The sequence below is a fragment of the Ictidomys tridecemlineatus genome, chromosome 7, assembly GCF_052094955.1.
Source record: "Ictidomys tridecemlineatus isolate mIctTri1 chromosome 7, mIctTri1.hap1, whole genome shotgun sequence".
NCBI lineage: Eukaryota > Metazoa > Chordata > Mammalia > Rodentia > Sciuridae > Ictidomys > Ictidomys tridecemlineatus.
The window spans coordinates 25,170,887-25,191,537 of record NC_135483.1 but is presented as its reverse complement, the minus strand read 5'-3'; the positions used below and the strand labels follow the sequence as shown (position 1 = coordinate 25,191,537).

Here is a 20,651-nt window from a genome sequence, read left to right as displayed (position 1 = left end):
AAAATGGCTGATTTGTCAGTTTGTAATTGTATCTGTGTGATAGTTTGAAGGGGTTACAATTCTCCTCTCAGTGCTTGGCAATCTGTTATGCTAGGGACCTAGTAGGAACAGGATGTAAAATATGTAACTGCACATGTAATTAGAGATAATGGATATGTGTGTTGATGCAAAGACCCTTTTCCAACACCCATCAATCACCCTTAACTCTGAAAACTCACCTTTCCTAGGATATTTAGAAGCTAGCCACTATTTCTAGCACATGCTCACTGAATATAAATTCACTTCTGTTGCATCTTTGTGTCTGCTGTATATAGAATGTTTGATTCCAACCTATACAAGTTGGGGTCTATCAAGTACATTTCTCATTTCCATCCCTGGTTTGAAATTTTCTCTTTCCTACTAATTGTCTATTTTCTCTTGTTATTGGTTCAGCTGCCTGATTGTTTCCATGTCTGAATTTAGTAAATAAAGACACAAAATAGACCTGTATACAATTTTAAGATTCAAGTTTTATATTTTATTCTATTACCTTACAAAAAAATCCAGGTTATATTTTCCTGGGTTTGTTGGTTTGCTTGGTTCAAGCAGCAATTTTGTGAAAATATATTTGGATTTAATTCAAATATATTTTCTATAGAGTGGTATGGCTCAGACCAAATTTTGACTAACAATTTGATTCAGGTAAATTCCCTGATTAGAGGAGCATAAATATCCAATTTATGTGTAAGTTATGGAAGTATAAGTTATTTTGCTAGAGGACACACATTTCTAAATGTAATGAGACTAGTACATGGATGATGATAGTACACTGAAGCACAGAGTTTGGAAATAGACTCTTTAAAAGATCCAATAGATGAAAAGTAACATTAAGAAAAATGATAGGAGAAAGAAGATGAAATGAACAACTCAATAAAAAAGGATAAACTTTCCAGCTTTTCCAAGGACACCTAAGATATTTTCACCAATGAAGTATACCAAGACAAGTGATAACTATTATACAACTAAAGTTTGTATCTTGAATTCACTTTTAGGAATCCAAATGGGAAAAACTCAAAAAAGTAGAGCTGCAGAAGCAAAAGGCAGAATATGCATGACATGTAGAAATGGTGTCAGTTAAATAGAGGATGAAATGAGAGAATATAACTGTCCCTCTTGTATCCATGGGTGATGGATTCCAAGAACTGCACTGAACAAATAAGGATACATACTTACAAACTCTAGATAGATTTTTTTTCTATAAAACATACTTATAAAGAAGACCATTTTATAAATTTGACTCGGTAAGAGATTTACAACAATAATCAATAATAAAATTCAACTATAAAAATACACTGTAAAAACAAAGTTTATATGAATGTTGCCTCTCAAAATTTCTATAACAATATATGTAAAAACAAAAATTATATGAATGTGGTCTCTTTCCTTCTCAAAACTTCTTATTGTATTTTTAACCTTTTCACCTAAAGAAAACACTTCTCAGTGTCTCTTCAGCATATCTGAATTACTGAATTACCAGCATTACTACTCTTTCACATTGAAACCATTATTAAGTAAAATAAAGATCACTTGATCACAACACTGCAGTAGCAGTGTTAGCAGTAGTAGTCAAAAAGGCTACTAAGTAATTAAGAAGCAGGTAACATATACAGTGTGAATATACCAGGAAAAGAGATAAGTCACACCAGGGACAGACAGCATAGGATGGCATGAGATTTATCATGTTACTTAAATTGACACTCAATGTATAACTTATGAATTGTTTATTTTTGCAATTTTCCATGTAGAATTTTCAGACCACTGTTGACGAAGTGAAAATGCAGAAAGCAAAACAATACGTAAGGGAGGACTAATATATTTCTGACAGCCCCTGATGTCTCAATGTATGAAGCAAGACCTTAGATAGTCCAACAAACTGAACTACAGGTTATTTATGCCACAACACTCCCCTAAAATCTAAGAGGAAATTTATAATATTTTGGTTAATGGAACCAGGTGTGTTTTACATTTTAATATTTCTCATTATTTAACATATGGAACAAACTAGTAAATGAATCTACATATCTCTGCTTCTTATTTTTTATGTTATTTTAACAACTTTAAAATAAAATGTAAAGTGAGGGATAAAAAATGTATGCCATCTGGCAGATTCCTAGATGGCGGGCCAGAGGGAGGCAGCATTTTGTGACACTCCGTGATCCAGATCTCACCTAGTTGAAATAATGCATCTCAGAGAGTATAATAGGACCCCTATACAGCTGATTTCTGCAGAAATCACCAGTGCTGTGACCCCAGCGCAAGGCTCAGAGCCTCAGTGTTACAGTAGGACTCAGGACTCCTGCCTCCCTAAACCCAAAGCCCACAGATCTAACCCACACACAGCTCACAAGCAGCTCAGCAGAATCACCTATCAGCACCTCTGTAGAACTCCAGACTGCACTCTGCTCCCACGCAAGTCACTCAGCTTCTACTTACCCACAGCACAATGTCATCACCTGGCTCCCCCGACCTCACCAGACACCCTGGCACTAGAAGCAGATGGACTCCATCTTGGATAACCTTTCTTGCCATATTTAGTGGGGTCAGCTCTCAGATCAGATCTTCATCTGACAGAAAAGATATGGATCTGGCCAGGTACCAACTATCCAACTCCCCCCAACCTCTCTCCAGCAGTGATAACACACTGACCACACAACACAGAAATAGCTCTCAGATGGGCAGGTGTACAGTGCCACCAGGGTGCTGCCCACCTGGTGTGAGCCTTGGTGTAAGAGGTCCTGCAGTTGGGAACTGCTAAGTGAGAGGAGAAGGGACTAAAGTTTGGGACCTAACAGAGAGACCAGGAACTAGGAAATCTCCAAGCAAGAGAGAGAGAGATAATACAGGGTACTCAAGTCAGACAAGCAGTCCCAAAAAGAGACCTGTGAAATGTAGTCTCTCTGCAAGGACTGACAGGTGGCACTCCCTGCTTCCAGACACCCTATATCAGGACCAGTCTTCCAACCCTGGTTACTTCCACCATCCTGAGGGCAGAGACACCAGCTTAAAACAGATGACCCCACCTATTGGATGAGAAGAAAAACAGAAAAGATATAGATCTCTAAAACTAGCAACAACCCTGGTTTCTTCTTTGAAGTAATTTTTTTCTCTTCTAACCCTGTATCCTCCAATCCTCAAATCCCCTATGTGAAACCTAAAACTTTGCAATAAATAGGATTTTGAGGACTGAGTCATCTCAATAATAAAATATAGAGGTATTACATATGTCCTTTTTTGTTCTCTTTTTTCTTCTTTCATTTTTCTTTCCCCCTCCAAACTTTATTATTTTAACATACTGTATTTTTCTAAATGCATATGTGTGTTTGTTTTATGTACTCTTCTGTCTTCCCACATACTTGTCTACCCTAAATTACTTCCTGTCTATTCTCTTACTACTAACCCTCTTTATTAGACTTCTCTTTCAGATTTCCTAAGATATATTAACTCTGTATCCTCACATCCTTCCTCCTCAGCATATTGTTCTATGCCCCACCCCCAGTTCCTTGTCCACCTTAAGAAACTGTAAACCATTTTACAAAACTACTGATTATATTTTAGTTAATAATGAAATCCAACATTTCTGTACATTGAAATTAAACTGTAAACGCCTTAATGACAAAAATTGTTCATAGGTGATATATTGTTGATATTGGGATCTGTTAACATTGTCCTTCCCCACAAAGAAGGGATCCTGGAACCCTACAAGAGCACTACATATCTATAGGGTAAAAACAATAACACCCAAGACCTACAAGCAACACAAAAAGGCAAGGGAAGAAATTACACCAAACAAATCAAGACACCGCATCATTAGAATAATTGTCAGCCACAGCAGAAAAAAATGGCAGAGAAAGAGTTCAGGATATACATGGTTAAAATGTTCTGTGAACTCTAGGAAGATATAAGAGAGCAAATACAAGCAGTGAAAGATCACTTCAACAAGGAGCTACATAAACAAATCCAGGAAGCAAAAGATCACTTCAAATAGGGAGATAGAGGTTCTTAAAAAAAAAAAAAAGAAAGAAATCCTTGAAATGAAAGAAACAATAAATCAAATTAAAAGCTCAAATGAAAGCATCACCAATTTTATCTATAAAAAATAAAAATGTCTCCAACACCTGGAGACTAAACAATATGCTACTTAATGAACAATGGGTTGCAGAAGACATCAAGGAGGAGATTAAAAAATTTTTAGAGATAAATGAGAACATAGACACAACATATTGAAATCTCTGGGATACTATGAAAGCAGTACTAAGAGAAAAATTCATTGCATTGAGTTCATTCCTTAAAAGAAGAAAAAGTCAACAAATAAATGACCTCACACTACATCTCTAAGCCCTAGAAAAAGAAGAACAAATCAGCAGCAAAATCAGTAGAAGGCAAAAATCAATAAAATTTAAACAAAAGAAACAATTCAAAAAAAATTACAAAACAAAAAGTTGGTTCTTTTAAAAAATAAATAAAATTTCCAGCCCTTAGTTACTCTAATGAAGAGGAGAGAGAAAACTCAAATTACCAGCATATATAATGGAAAAGGTAATATCATAATAGACACTACAGAAATACAGAGGATACTTAGAAATTATTTTGAAACCTTATACTCCTATAAAATAGAAGACATTGAAGACATAAGTCATATGATTTGCCCAGATTGAATCAGGAAGATACAATTAAACAGACCAATGAAATGGAAGACATCATCAGAAGCTTACCAACCAAGAAAAGCACAGGACCAGATGGATATACACCTGAGTTCTACAAGACCTTTAAAGAAGAACTAATACCAATACTCTCCAATTTATTTCAGGAAATAGAAAACAAGGCAGCACTACCAAACTCATTCTATGAGGCCAATATCACCCTGATCCCCAAACCAGGCAAAGACACATCAAAGAATGAAAACTTTACACCAATATCTTTAATGAACATAGATGCAAAACTTCTCAATAAAATTCTGGCAAATCAAATACAAAAACATATCAAAAAGATTGTCCACCATGATCAAGTGGGATTCATCCCAGGGATGCAACATATGGAAATTGATAACTGTAATTCATCACATCAACAGACTCAAAGATAAGAATCATATGAACATCTCAATAGATGCACAAAAAGCATTTGACAAAATACAGTACCTTTACATGTTCAAAACACTAGAAAAACTAGGGATAGCAAGGACATACCTCAACATCATAAAGGATATCTATGCTAAGCCTCAGGCCAGCATCATTCTAAATGGATAAAAATTAAAGGTATTCCCTCTAAAAACTGGAACAAGACAGGGATGCCCTCTTTCACCACTTTTATTTAACATAGTTCTTGAAACACTGGCCAGAGCAATTAGACAGACAAAAGAAATTAAAGGGATATGTATAGGAAAAGAAGAACTTAAATTAGCACTATTTGCTGATGATATGATTCTATACCTAGAAGACCCAAAATGCTCCACCAGAAAATGTCTAAAACTAGTAAATGAATTCAGCAAAGTAGCAGGATATAAAATCAACACACATAAATCAAAGGCACTTCTTTTATCAGTGACAAATCCTCTTAGAAGGAAATGAGGAAAACTACCCCATTTACAATTGCCTCAAAAAAATAATAATTGGGAATCAACTTAACGAAAGAGATGAGAGATCTATATATGATGAAAACTACAGAACCCTAAAGAAAGAAATCAAAGAAGGCCTTAGAAGTGGAAAGATCTACCTTACTCTTGGATAGGCAGGATTAATATTATCAAAATGACTATACTACCAAAAGTATTATATAGATTTAATGCAATTCCCATCAAAATCCCAATGGCATTCCTCATAGAAATAGAAAAAGCAATCATGAAATTCATCTGAAAAAATAAGAGACCCAGAATAGCTAAAGCAATCCTTAGCAGGAAGAGTGGAACAGGTGGCATCACTGTACCAGAACTTAAACTATGCTACAGAGCAATAGTAACAAAAACAGCATGGTATTGGCACAAAAACAGACTGGTAGACCAATGGTACAGAATAGAGGACACAGAGACTAACACACAAAATTACAATTATCTTATATTAGACAAAAAGGCCAAAAACATGCATTGGAGAAAAGATAGCATCTTCAACAAATGGTGCTGGGAAAACTGGAAATCTATATGCTACAAAATGAAATTAAACCCCTATCTCTCACCATACACACAACTCAAAGTGGATCAAGAACCTAGGAATTAAACCAGAGAATCTGCATTTAATAAAAGAAAAACTAGGCCCTAATCTTCATCATGTGGGATTAATAAGAGCTCTATAGCACAAGAATTAAAGCCAAGAATAAATAAATGGGATGGACTCAAACTAAAAAGTTTCTTCTCAGCAAAAGAAATAATCTGTGAGGTGAATAAAGAGCCTACATCCTGGGAGCAAATTTTTATCCCTCACACATCAGATAGAGCACTAATCTCTAGGATAAAGAACTCAAAAAGCTAAGCACCAATAAAACAAGTAACCTAATCAATAAATGGACCCAGGACCTGAACAGACACTTCTCAGAAGATATACAATCAATCAACAAATATATATATAAAAAAGTTCATCATCTCTAGTAAATAGAGAAATGTAAATCAAACTATTCTTAAGATTCCATCTCACTCCAGTAAGAATGGTAGTTATTATGAAGGCAAACAATAATAAGTGTTGGCAAGGATATGAGGAAAAAGGTACACTCATACATTGCTGGTGGGACTGCAAATTGGTGTAGCCAATATGGAAAGCAGTATGGAGATTCCTTGGAAATCTGGGAATGGAACCACCATTTGACCCAGCTATCCCTCTCCTCAGCCTATACCCAAAGAATTTAAAATCAGTATACTACAGGGACACAACCACATCAATGTTTATAGCAGCACAATTCACAATAGCTAAACTGTGGACCAAACTAGATGCCCTTCAGTAGATGAATGGATAAGAAAAATGTGACATATACACACAATAGAATTTTACTCAGCATTAAAAGATAATAAAATCATGGCATTTGCATGTAAATGGATGGCTTTGGAGAAGATAATGCTAAGTGAAATTGGCCAACCGCCTCCCCCACCAAAAAAAATGCCAAATGTTTTCTCTGATATAAGGAGGCTGATTCATAGTGGGATAGGAAAGGGGAACATGGGAGGATTAGAGGAACTCTAGATAGGGGAGGGGATGGGAGGGAAAGGGAGGGGACAGCGGGTTAGCAAGGATGGTGGAATGCAATAGACATCATTATCCAAAGTACATGTAAGAAGACAGAAATTGGCATCAATATACTTTATATACAATCAGAGATATGAAAAATTGTGCTCTATATGTGTAATAGGAATTATAATGCATTCTGCTGTCATTTATTTTTTAAATCAATTTAAATATACATATATATATATATATGCCATTTAGAAAGATCCCATTAAATGAGTTTATACACACAATTAATTTCTTAAATACTAAGAGAGATATTCCTTAAATATAACTCATTATTATTCCTATGCTAATCATTAGAGTCATTTCAAAGTACGCAAATGTAGGTTCATTCTTATATAAAGGCAATGAAATTCCAATATAAAGCCAATGGAGAGAATATTTAGGTATTTAACAGGTATTTCCTAGACATTTATTCTCAATATAGTAAGTACTAACAAAGACAAATTCCATGGTATTACAAAGTGAAAATTAAAAATTTAAATAAAAAATGAATAGAAAAATTTCAGATGGTAGCCAATGATATACACAAAATAAATTAAAAGAAGGGATATGATAAAGAAATTAAATTTGAAAGCAATAATGGAGACTCCTTAGAAAATTTGGAATGAAACTACCACTTGACCCAGTTATCTCAGTCCTTGGCTTATACCTCCCAAAACTTAAAATCAGCATACTGCAGTGATGCAGCCACATCAATATTTATAGCAGCTTAATTCACAATAGATGAGCTATGGAATCAACCAAGGTGCCCTTCAACAGATGGACAAAGAAAATATGGTATACATAAACAATGGAATATTACTCAGCCATATAGAAGAATGAAATTATAGCATTTGCTGGTAAATGGATGGAACTGGAGTATATCATTCTAAATGAAATAAGCCAATTCCAAAAAACCAAATGCTGAATGGTCTCTCTCATATGTAGATGCTAACACATAAAAAGAGAGGGTAAGGAGGGCAAGTATCAAAATTAAATGGATTAGATAAAGGGGAATAAAAGGGATGGGGGCAGGTTGGGAATAGGAAAGACAGTAGAATAAATTGACCATAGCTTTCCTATGCTCATATATGAATACACAACCAGTGTTACTCCACATCATGTACAACCACAAGAATGGGATCAAAATTGGAATGGGTTGCACTCCATGTATGTATAATATGTCAAAATACACCCTATTGTCATGCATATCTAAAAAAATTTAAATGTTACAAAAAAGATTAAAAAATCCATAGCCATTGAATGTCTTAAATTGCTAATTTCAATTTAAAGAGAATTAAAACCTCAGGAGGCTGAGGTTTGAGGATCCTGAGTTCAAAGACAACCTCAGCAATTTAGTGAGGCCCCAAGAAACTCAGTGAGACCCTGTCTCTAAATAAAATACAAAAAAGGTCTGGGAGTGTTGCTGAGTGGTTAAGCACCCCTGGGTTCAATCCTTGGTAGCAAAATAATCATAATCATAATCATAATAAATGTCATAAATTTTTAATCTACTATAGCCATTTGTACCAAAGAAGAACTCAACATGTCTTTCTTATTGAAATGACATGATAAAAAATGACAACAAATTTCACTGCATAATACATGAAGAAATGCTAATAATAATACAATGTACTTTGCCACAATTAATCTTTCAAAAATCGTTTTTATGCATATAATTTTCCATATATAAGTAAATAAATCATAAACTGATATTTAAAATTGGATGCAGTATTTTGTTTTGTATTCATCACTTTAAGGAAAATAATGATAATATTCTTTTGAAAGTAAGTTAAATATAACAAATCTAAGAAAATATGGTATTTGCTATTGTTTCAGAAGTCCCTGAAACTATTCTAATCCTATTCCGTTAGTTTACATGTTTTTTGTTGATTCCCCATTTTGGACCACTTTGGTTTCTAAACTTTCTCAAAATTAGCTTTTGAAATAACCAGTGTCAACTTTGGTGGACCTTAGTTTGTTGTTATAATTGTTTTTAATCATTCCATTCCTCTAAAATTATTCAAGAGTAATGATCTGTGTTTTCTCAATTTTAGAAGTCATAGACAGAGTCAAATCTTCAATACAGGATTATTCACATCATCTACTCCTTGATTCTAAAGTCCTGCTTTCCCACTAAAATTTTCATACTCCTTCCAAATTTTACTAGTCTCTTTACTGCTCTTGCTCTCTATGGATCTTTCACCTGTTTGACCTTCTTTTTTCTCTATCATTGAGGTAAGATCTATTTCTCAGGAATATTCTATTCCCCATGACCTTGTCAATTTAATTGTCTTGTTTAGTTGCAATTAGTCCCTCAAATTCGTTCATCATCTCAGAGCCTTTTCACATACTTAAGACTGAAATGAATAAAACTGGTTTACATTTACTTACTTAATCATTCTCAGGGAAGTCAGACTTAAAGTTCTAAGGCTAAAATCAATACCGATTCTCCTTTTCTGTTCCCACAAAGCCCATCTGCATATTTTCATCATGTCATTTATTACTTTGTAATAGTAGTAAGTTTTCTATCTCTTCTACTATTTTACGTTTTTATGTAACTCATTATATCCCTGGTGCTTAACCCAATGATTTATAGTAGATCTACAATGGCATTATTTATCAGAAAATAAAGAAATGAAAACTATTTGGGTACATGTCCTTCTAATACCTTATGTTTTGTTTTTCATACTCTTTATAATGTATGACATTAATTCCACTTCATACCATTATCAAATGTTTTCATTCTTTATTCAAGATCCATTTAAAATTATATTTCCTTTGTAAGTCTTCAATTCTCTATGCTGATGGTTATCATTCTGCGCACTGAAAAAAGCACTTTTCTCTTCCTGTGATGTATCTCATTGCTTTCATTTTGTTATATCATGCATTTTATCAAAGATAAAAAGTTCAGTTAGGATCTACATTGGATTTATCAAATTAATAAGCACATTTCAAATTGTATAAAATGACACTAATTAAATGAAGTAATATTGTATTGCAAATTTCTCAAAGTGTTCTCTGAACATTACCTACCAACAATGCCTTGAGGTGAAGTTTCACTGACCAATAATTCTTTGAATTGCTCTTTTGTAGCCACATATTCTCAGTTTTTTGTTGTTGTTATTTTATTTTAGAATTTTTAAATTTATACGTTAAAAACACTTTCTTATTTCCGTGCTATGCCATCATAACAAATAACAAGTAGTAGAATTTTTATATACAACCCTTTCAGAAACATATTGTTTAACTTTCATTTTTGGATAGAATGTATTTCATAGTCCTAAAAAATACAATCATCTATAAAAAAACTGTAAAAAAGTGAAAGAAAGAAACAAAAATTACTAAGCGTTCTATTATGCTCTACAAGGTAATATAAATTGAAAAATTATTTTAGCAACTATATGTGATGATATTAAAAGTATTAATCTTCTGCCTGGTGGACTAGTGGGTATCTGTAATTCTAGCAGCTCAGGAGCTTGGATTGAAAGTTCAAGGCTAGCCTCAACAACTTAGCAAGGCCCTATAAAACTTTGTGAGACTGTCTCAAAAGAAAAAAGGCTGGGTATATAACTCAGGAGTAAATTGCCTTTGGATTAAATCACCAGTACTCCCCCAAAAGTATTAATCTTCCATATCATATTAAATCATGAATAAGGATATGTGGAATATACAGAGATCTACACTGAACAGTTTGTGTTTGCTTGAGACATTAATCCATCCACATCCTTGGTTACATATGCAAAAGTCACTAAGCTAAAAAAGAATCAAGAGCATTAAGAAGCTAAGCATTATAAATGCAATCAAATTATTAGAAAGCCATATGTTAGAAAGTATTCACAAAGCAAAGGAGACTGTTGACTCCTCTCAAATTTCTTCCCTTTCCTTCTTTTCCTCCCCTTTACCCTACATGTCCCTTATGCTATCTATACCATTTGTGACCCCACTCTGGTTTCTCACTTACCACTCATTTCCATAATTATGCTTCAGATTTTTTAAAGTTCTCCTATTACATGTCTCAACTTTCATGTTGCTATATTATCCATATTCTAAATGAAAGAAGTTGAGATAAGGATCCATGTTGTATTTATTAAGTCTTTAAATACATTTTCTTAAATTCTTTTATATTTTTTACTTTGTTGGAAATGATGGATATTTTAGACTAGAATTGCTTTTATATAAATGCATGCTTTAGAAAAATTCCTGCATATATTTTAGATTTAGCATATGTGTGCATATTTAACTGTCAAAATTTAATTGATAAAATAGAATAAATAAATGGTATTATAATCATTTAAATACTGAATTTGTAATTAAAAAGCTGTCCTCCAAAATCTCCAGACCTTGATATTTTTAGATGACTCTTCAAAATAGATAAGGAATTTTTACCCACATTTTTCCAGAGATTAGAAGAGGACCAAAAACTTCTCGATTCATTTTATGAGTTTAGTATTATCCTGGCAATAGGAACAGAAATCAGTACAAATAAGAATATAAGAATAAAATCAGTACAAAAATTCTTTTTAAAATACTGCAGGCCAGGTATGGTGGCATATGCCTATAATCCCAGCTGCTCACCAGGCTCAGACAGAAAGATCACAGGTCCAAAGCTAGCCTCAGCTATGGCAAGGTGCTAAGTAACTCCGTGAGACCCTGTTTCTACATAAAATCAAAATAGGGCTGGGGATGTGACTCAGTGATTGAATGCCCCTGAGTTCAATACCTGGTACAAAAAAAAAAATGCAAACCAATGTTCTTGTGAACTCCTGTACAAAAATCCTCAATAAAATATTATGAAATTAAATCTAGCATTCTATTCTCTTTGAATGCTGAGTAAAAGAGAATAAAATCATGGTATTTGCAGGTAAATGGATGGTGTTGGAGAAGATAATGCTAAGTGAAGTTAGCCAATCCCAGAAAAACAAATGCAGAATGTTTTTTTTCTGATATAAAGAGTCTAATTCATAGTGGGGTAAGGAGAAGGAGCATGGAAGGATTAGATGAATTCTAGATAGAGAAAAGGGATGGGAGGGGAAGGGAGTGGATAGGGGGTTAGCAAGGATGGTGGAATGTGATGGACATCATTATACAAAATACATGTATTAAGACTCAAATTGGTGTCAATATAATTTATATACAGAGATATGAAATATTATGGCATACATGTGTAATAAGAATTGTAATGCATCCTGCTGCATGTATTCAAAAAATAAAATCAATAAAATGAAAAAATCTAGCATTCAATAAAAATAATTATATAATAAAACCTACTGAGATTGTTTTCCAAGTTATATGAGGCTGATGCAACATTTGAAAATCAATCAATATAATCTAGCATATATAAATTATAGAAGAAAAATCAAATTATTGAAACAATAGTTTGATAGAAAAAGCATTTGATAATCTCCTATATCCATTCATGACAAAAACTCTTCAGTAAATCAGGAATGGAAGAAACATCCTTAACTTGATCAAGTACATATACAAATAAAAGCTACAACTAACAACCTCCTTGATGTTGTATCACAGGATGCTTTCCCAATAAAAATCAGAAATACATCAAGGATGTCTTCACTCACCACTTTTATTCAACACAGTAATGGAAATTCTAGCCAGGGTAATAAGATGTGAGGGAAAAATAAATATATGTGGAATGACAAGGGGTAAAACTGTCTTTATTTCAAATGACAGATTCATTTACACAGAAAATTCTAAGAAATCCACCAAAAAACCAAAAATTCTAGACCTAGTAAGCTCAGCCAAATTGGAGGATATAACATAAACATACAAAACTCAATCATGTTTCTGCACATTAACAGTGAACAAGTGACAACTGAAATAAAATACACAATACAATTTACAATTACTCTGAAGATAATCAAATATGTATGTATAAATCTGGTAAATTGTTTATAGGCTTTTTACTTAGAAATTGTAATGTGTAATGAAATAAATCCAAGATCTAAGTAAATGAAGAGAAATACATGTGTTCATGAATCAGATGACATACCAGTAAAAAGTTTCTATTCTCCCTAAAATTATCTATAGATTTAATGCAACTCCTATTGAAACTCCAGCAATTTTCTTTTCTGTAAACATTGCTAAGATCACTATAAAACTTATATGGAAAGTCATGGAACCAGCAAGAGTTACAGTAAAACTGGAAAAGGAAAATAAAATGACAGCATTCTTTCTCACTGTCAAAACTTAATATACAAATTGATTAGAGGAACAGAACAGAAAACCTAGAAATAAACCAAAACAAATGTACTCAGTTGACACTTGATTAAATTGTATAAAGTAATTTAAGAGAGGAATGATTGGTTGTCCACAAATTGTGCTACAGCAATGGGACAACCACAGGCAAGAAATGAATCTAAACTTTAGCTCAAAGTTGATCATTGATTTAAATGTAACATTGTAAAACACTTAGAAAAAACATACTTGAGAAAATCTCTGTTTCCAAGCCAGGTAGATTTTCAAAATTGAATCCAGAAACCTGATTCCTAAAAGTAAAAACTGAAAAGTTGGTTCTCCTCAAGAGTAAATATTTTTGCTATGCAGAAGGCACTGAATAAGAAGATGAAAAGATAAGCTATAAAACACAAAACATTTATATATTACATATCTGATAAAGGACTTTTTTCTAGAATATATAAAGCATTCCCAACTCCACTGCTGAAATTCACTCAGAAAATGAGAAAGAGACACAAATAGGCATTTAGTTGAAGAGCTTACATGATCAATCAGAAATTTAACAGAGAATAGAGGAAATTTTAAAGTGTTACATTATTGACTTAGAAAAAAAAGAAAACTTTAAAATTGATAATCTAAAGCCACTTTTTTAAAAATCAGAAAAAAAAACAATTTAAGTGAAAGGAAAGGAATAATAACAAAAATTGAAAGCAATGGGACTGAAATAAGAAAAACAACAGAGAAAAATTAAAGATTAGTAAAATTAATAAATGTCTTACTAGACTGATCAAATAAAGAGATACACACATTCACATACACACACACACACACACACACACACACACACAAACAGAGAAACAAAGAGAATAGAAACTACTGGGAAAATGACAGGATTATCAGTAGATACAAGGAAGATATTTCAATAATAATAAAATAATATTGTGAACAACTTCATACCAATTGTTTTGAGAGATAAAGTACAAAATTTCTTGAGACATATACATATATATATATAACCAAAGCTCATTCTAAAAGGTGTACTGTGTATAGTCTTATTTCTAAGCTACAAATAAAATTTATATTCAAAACCTTCCAAGGAGGAACATCTTAGTACACACAGCTACCTGCTAAAGTCTGTTAAATATTTAAGGAAGAAATAATACCATTTATACACTTGTCTCAGAATACAGAAGAAAATATTTCCCAACTAATTTCAAAAGGGTAAAAGTTGCCTGATTACATAGCTGAGCAATGACATTATAGAGCAATAAAATTATAAATACACTCCTCCATGAAAAAAATATATATGTAAAAATACTAAACAACATATAACAAATTTAATCCACCAGAACAAGTATGGTCAAGGAGAATGTAAGTCTGACTCAATATTGTAAAATCAATCAACATATGTCACACTGTGAACATGTTTTAAAAGTAAAACCATATTATCATTTTAATAGATGCAGAAAAGAAAAATACTTGACAAAATTCAGCTCTAGAATTCCTAAAATAGAAATTCTCTGCAAACTGGTGATAGAAAGCAATTCGTTTAACCTGACAAAGGACACCTAAGAAAAGGTTATAGTTTAAGTTCTCATTAAGATCACAAACAAATTGAGGATGTGAATACTTATCATTCCTATTCAGCACTGAATTGGAAGTTCTTGTCAGTACAATAAAGTAAGAAAAATAAATAAAGGCCTACTGATGTTAAAGGAAGGAATAAAAGTATCTCTATTCACAGAAGACTTGTTTGGCTATGCAGAAAATCTTTATGAAGCTATAAAATTCTAGTAGAACTCACAAATGCGTTTATCAATTTTTAAGGATTGAAAATTAATGTACAAAAATCAATTGCATAAGTACATATTAGCAATGAGCAATTACAAAATAAAGATATATCACAACCATCAGAAAAAAAAATGAAAGAGGTAAGAAAACATGAGAATTTTGAATGCTACAAACTTCAGAGACTGAGCAAAATCACATATAAACTAGTAAATAAAGATTTAGGAGGAACTAACATTGTTATGATACCAATTTTCTCCAAATTGGTATCTGTTTTCAACATAATGCTTCTTAAAAAATTCCCCAAATACATTTTTTTGAAATTGATAATAAAACCCTAAAATTCGTGTGGAAATAAGAAACAGATTTTAAAAGAACTTAGATTACTCATGACAGTTTGACTATCAAACTATATTATTAGACTATCAAAGTATACTAAAAGATAATATGGTATTGCTGAAATTAGAGACACACAAATAAAGGAACAGAAAAGACACTGTATAAATAAATCTACATATATATCATCAAGTGATTTTCAACAAAGGGTTCAATGAAAAATGGGTATATTTTCAACAAATAATCATGGAACAACTCTATATGTTAATGAAAAAGTAAGGAAAAAAGAAAAATATCTATGCATAATTACATGGCATATATGATTATTAACTCAATAATGATCACAGACTTTAGATTAAAAGTAAAATATTAAAACTTCTAGCAGAAACATGAAATCACTGCTTATGCTTGGTTGAATGATGGATCTGGATCATTTTTTTAACTTTCATTAACACTTCACTGAAGAAATTTTTTAAAAGGTAAAGAAGTAAATAAAGATGTTCAACATCATTAGTCCTTAGGGAAATACAAACTAAAACTATCTACTACTATCCACTTAAGAGAACAGGTGATTAGAATACCACACAGAGAACTACTATGCATAAAAGACTATGATTAAAAAAATAAAACTAAAAATCTCAAGGCTAACTGGATGAACCTAAACTTTTATACACTGATGGTGAGAATTTAATGCAGTTCAGCCAGTTTGGAAAAGAGTTTGAAAACTTCTTATAAAATTAAATATACACTTAACCATTCAACCCAGTAGTAACAATTCTAATTATTTATCAAATAAAAATGAAAACAAGTGCATAAGAGGACTTGAATACAAATGTTTATAGTATCTTCATTATCACCAAACTTGATAAGAACTGATAAATAGATAATTGGGGCACATTCATACAATTTAATACTATTCACCAATAGAAAAGAATAGAGTACCTGAAAAAACAGATGAATCTCAAAAGCACTGGATGTGAAAAACACATATAATATATATCATATGGCTGCATGCTATGATTCTTTTTATGACATTCTGAAAAAAGGAATACCATATACACAGAAATCAATGAAGTAGTTGCTAAGGGAACAAGCAAGGAAGGAAGAAGAAGGAAGAAAAAAGTAACTACTAAGGGACATGAGGCAATATTTAAATGAGGGAAACATTCAATATCTTTATTGTAGCTACATGATTGTATATTTGTAAAAATACATACTATATACTTAAAAATGGCAAAATTAAGTACAATAATTATACCTCAATAAGAAAGCAAAAGTAATTTTGATACAGTTTTGTTTTGCCTATCAATAACAACTGCCAAATAATATTCTTCTTGCCTGTGCTTGAGACATACACTTGGAAAAAAATTGGTTTATTCTCAGAAAGGAATGGGTAGAAAGTTACTCTAAATTTTCTGGGAAGATAGACCCTTTTTTGTCAAAAGGAATTAAACTTTAATTACTAACATATACAAATACACATTTAAACTATAAATATTCTAAATTTCACAGTATATGAATACTTTCATTATTTTCTCATAGTTACATTCCCAATATATTATCATTGCCTTAACTAAGTCATTGCTTACAATGACTTTTTTTGGATCTCTTGAATTGATACAGATACCAGGAGAATGGTCTGAAAATCAAATGTTTGGGGAAAAATGTAAGCTGATTAATCACTTTCATTATCTCTTCAGACAATAATTTAATTAATCATTTTCAGTGAACTGATGGAATGAAATGTATATTTATGTTGGACCTTGACTTCATCTGTACTCTTTTAACAACTTTAGAACCATTGCAGTTAAAGAAAATAATAAACACTGAATATAAAATAAATGACCAATGGATATTTACTCAATGGAATAACATATAATTTTTAATTTTCCCATAGTTTTTCTTATGCTAAGGAAAACAACATATGTTGTTTCAAGGTTATCAGAGGTAAAAGTCTTCCTCTAAGAAAAAATGGGTATTACTGAACACAGTGAAAGCTGGTGCTTGGAACTGTTAAAGGGGCAAAGTCAATTCTAGAAGTCGCTAAACCCAAATGAAAGCCAGAGGGAAAGCGAGTCTGTAAAAAATAAGGTAGACTAAGTGATTGAAAATGGACTAGGGGCAAAGGGTAGAGACAGAGAATAGCCATAGATCTTTGGTGGGACTGCAAATTGGTACAACCACTATGGAAAGCAGTATGGAGATTCCTCGGAAAACTTGGAATGGAATCACCATGTGACCCAGCTATCCTACTCTTCAGTTTATACCCAAAGGACTTAAAATCAGCATACTACAGTGGATGCAGCCACATTAATGTTTATAACTCAATTCACAATAGCTGAACTATGGAAGAAACCCAGGTGCCCTTCCACAGATTAAATGATAAAGAAAATGTGGCATACATACACAACTGAATATTATTCAACCTTAAAGAAGAATGACATTATGGCATTTTCCCGTAAATAGATGGGGCTGGAGGATATCACGCTAATAAAATAAGTCAATCTCAAAGAACCAAAAGCCAAATGTTTTCTCTGATATGTGGATTCTAATTCATAATGGGAGGAAAGAATAGAAGTGCTTTGGATTATACAGAGGGGAGTGAAGTGAGGAAAGGAGTTATGGGGGTAGGAAGGATAATAGGAGGAATAGGACATCATTACCCTATGTGCATATATTACACAGCCAATGTAATTCTACATCATGTAATACCAGAATAATGAGAAGTTATACTCTATTTATGTATAATGTGCAAAAATGAATTCTACTGTCATGTGTAACTAATTAGAATAGTAACAACAGCAAATCCTAAACTGCTGGGATCACAGAAGTATGCCACTGAGCTCAGGTCAGGATATTAATCTTTAGTTATTTATATGGATTGGAAATTTCCTCTGCTATGTTGTTTTTCATTTTTTACATTCTTCTAGCCTCACACAATATTTTCATTTCAGACAAAATTTTCATTCTTTCCCAAATGATCTTTGCTTATTTTATCTTTTAAAATAAGTTCTTTCCTACTGTAATGTCATAAAATGATTTCCATTTTTCTTTTGTAGAAATTTTACAGGTTAAAAATATGCTTTGCCTTCAGTTGATACTCTATTTAAAAATCTTTATGTATATGATGTGTTGCATGGATGAAATTTTATCTTTTTTCATATAGGTAACTAATTTCCTCAGTGTTTGCTGATTACTACATATTCTCCAAAAATATTTATTTATTAAAGATACCAAAGATGAGATACTAGTAACAGTAGAAAACTTTTGTCTGAATATAGAATACATGTGTAATAGAACATACAAAGTCATTCATATTCATGAAGTTGACATAAATATCATCACAAAAAGATTATGCTTGTATTGAGGTATTTTTTCCTAAGCTAAAAAATTCATTGAATAATTCTCAAAGTGTTCTATATACCACACACTTTTGCTGAGTGAGCATCAATCAATAAACACAACAGATATAATGCCAGTTCTTCCATTCAAGGGAACTTCAGATAATTAAAATTAGTAAGATTATCAGCAAATGAAAATTATGTGTGTAATAAAATACAAGAGATTAGGGGTGATTGACTTGGTACTTTTTCTCACTTCCTCTGACACACGTAGGAGAAATTATTCTGGCAAAGTCACTGTGCACTTCCTGGCAACTATAGAAAATGTCCAGCAGAAGTGTCCATATATTTTCACTCCTGTGAAAAGAAAGGAGTGCCTGACTGGGACCCATAAAAAGAAGAAGAACTCTGGAGAAGATATAATATTAAATGCCTACTTTCTAACATTCTTTTTTCCTCTGTGTTTTCCCCTCCAAACTGACACAATTTATAATGGTTAGAGGCAGAAAATGATTGCTTTTTCTTTTGGAATATTTCCACTTTCTTCATGTCATTTTATCTCCTTATCCTATTTTAAAGCTAATAGCTATTGACATGAAAAACTGGGAATGGATTCTCTTCTTCTATATCATATTTCATCCCAGATACAATTTTGTTCCTTGAGAGTTCTAAATGTAGTTTTAAAAATATAATGTATTTTAAAATTGGTTTTTATGGTATAGTGTTCTATGAAATCCTCTGAATTAGAAATGTTCCCTGCAAAACATCATAGTAGTTATATGTAATGAAATATAAATCTATGAATTTGTTGAATAATGTTCACCAAATAACTACTATAATAAAATAAATTTAAGTATCTTATATCTGCCTTTTTCTCTTCTTTATGAGTTAAGGATAACATATGTACTTATAAGTTTGAATATAGGTATTTATGTTTATGGTTAGGGTGTTATGCTGTATAACCAAATTGCAGTTCAATATTCAATAAGAAGACCTTCATGGATTACTAGTCATTTTAAGAAGCTACACTGTGGTGCAAAATTGCTTATGAATTTATGCAACAAATATAAGTATAAAATATACAAATACATTCTTGCTCATATTTACACAGAGCCAAGCATTTAACCTCATGGAACTGATAACATCATATATATTTCTAATGGCCTTCAGATATCTTCATTTGGTTGTTGTCTTTTGGAAATAGGAAAAAGACATTTGTGGTATATATGGATTGTGCAAATGGGGAATACTTTTAAGGTGAAGGAAGAAGAGAGAACAAAAATCAATCATGTGTATATAAATGAAAACTAAATTATTGATGAATTTGCCAGATTATTGGCAACAAAATTTCAAATAGGCAAAAAAGAAATATGCTCATATTTCAGAATGAAATGCAGCAAACCAAATACTTTGGCATCCTTTTTAATTTATTCAATAATGAATTTTTTCACTCAACATTCTTTTGAATATTAATTAACTATCATTCATATAAGATGGACACCATCCTAGGTAAATAGTTACTGAAACAATAAAGATATCATAACATGAAGGAGCTTATATTTTCGTTGAAAGGAGAAAATAAACATGAATTAATAAATATATATCACTAGGCAGTGACAAACACAAACACTATGGGTGATACTAAGGAGGGTGAGCAGTATAGAAAGTGATGATGGTTAGATCAGAGAAAGGCCTTTCTGTTAATTACCCTATCAGCAGAACTCTAAAGAAAGTGAAGGGATAGGTTATGTAGATCTGAGGTGTG

General features: G+C 32.1%; 1 protein-coding gene across 5 annotated transcripts in view; it reads right to left on the bottom strand.

The window, feature by feature from the left end:
- The window catches only part of Csmd3 (CUB and Sushi multiple domains 3), a 1,083,924-nt gene that overhangs the window by 724,661 nt on the left and 338,612 nt on the right, over positions 1–20,651 (bottom strand). The gene's annotated exons all lie outside the window — the stretch shown is intronic.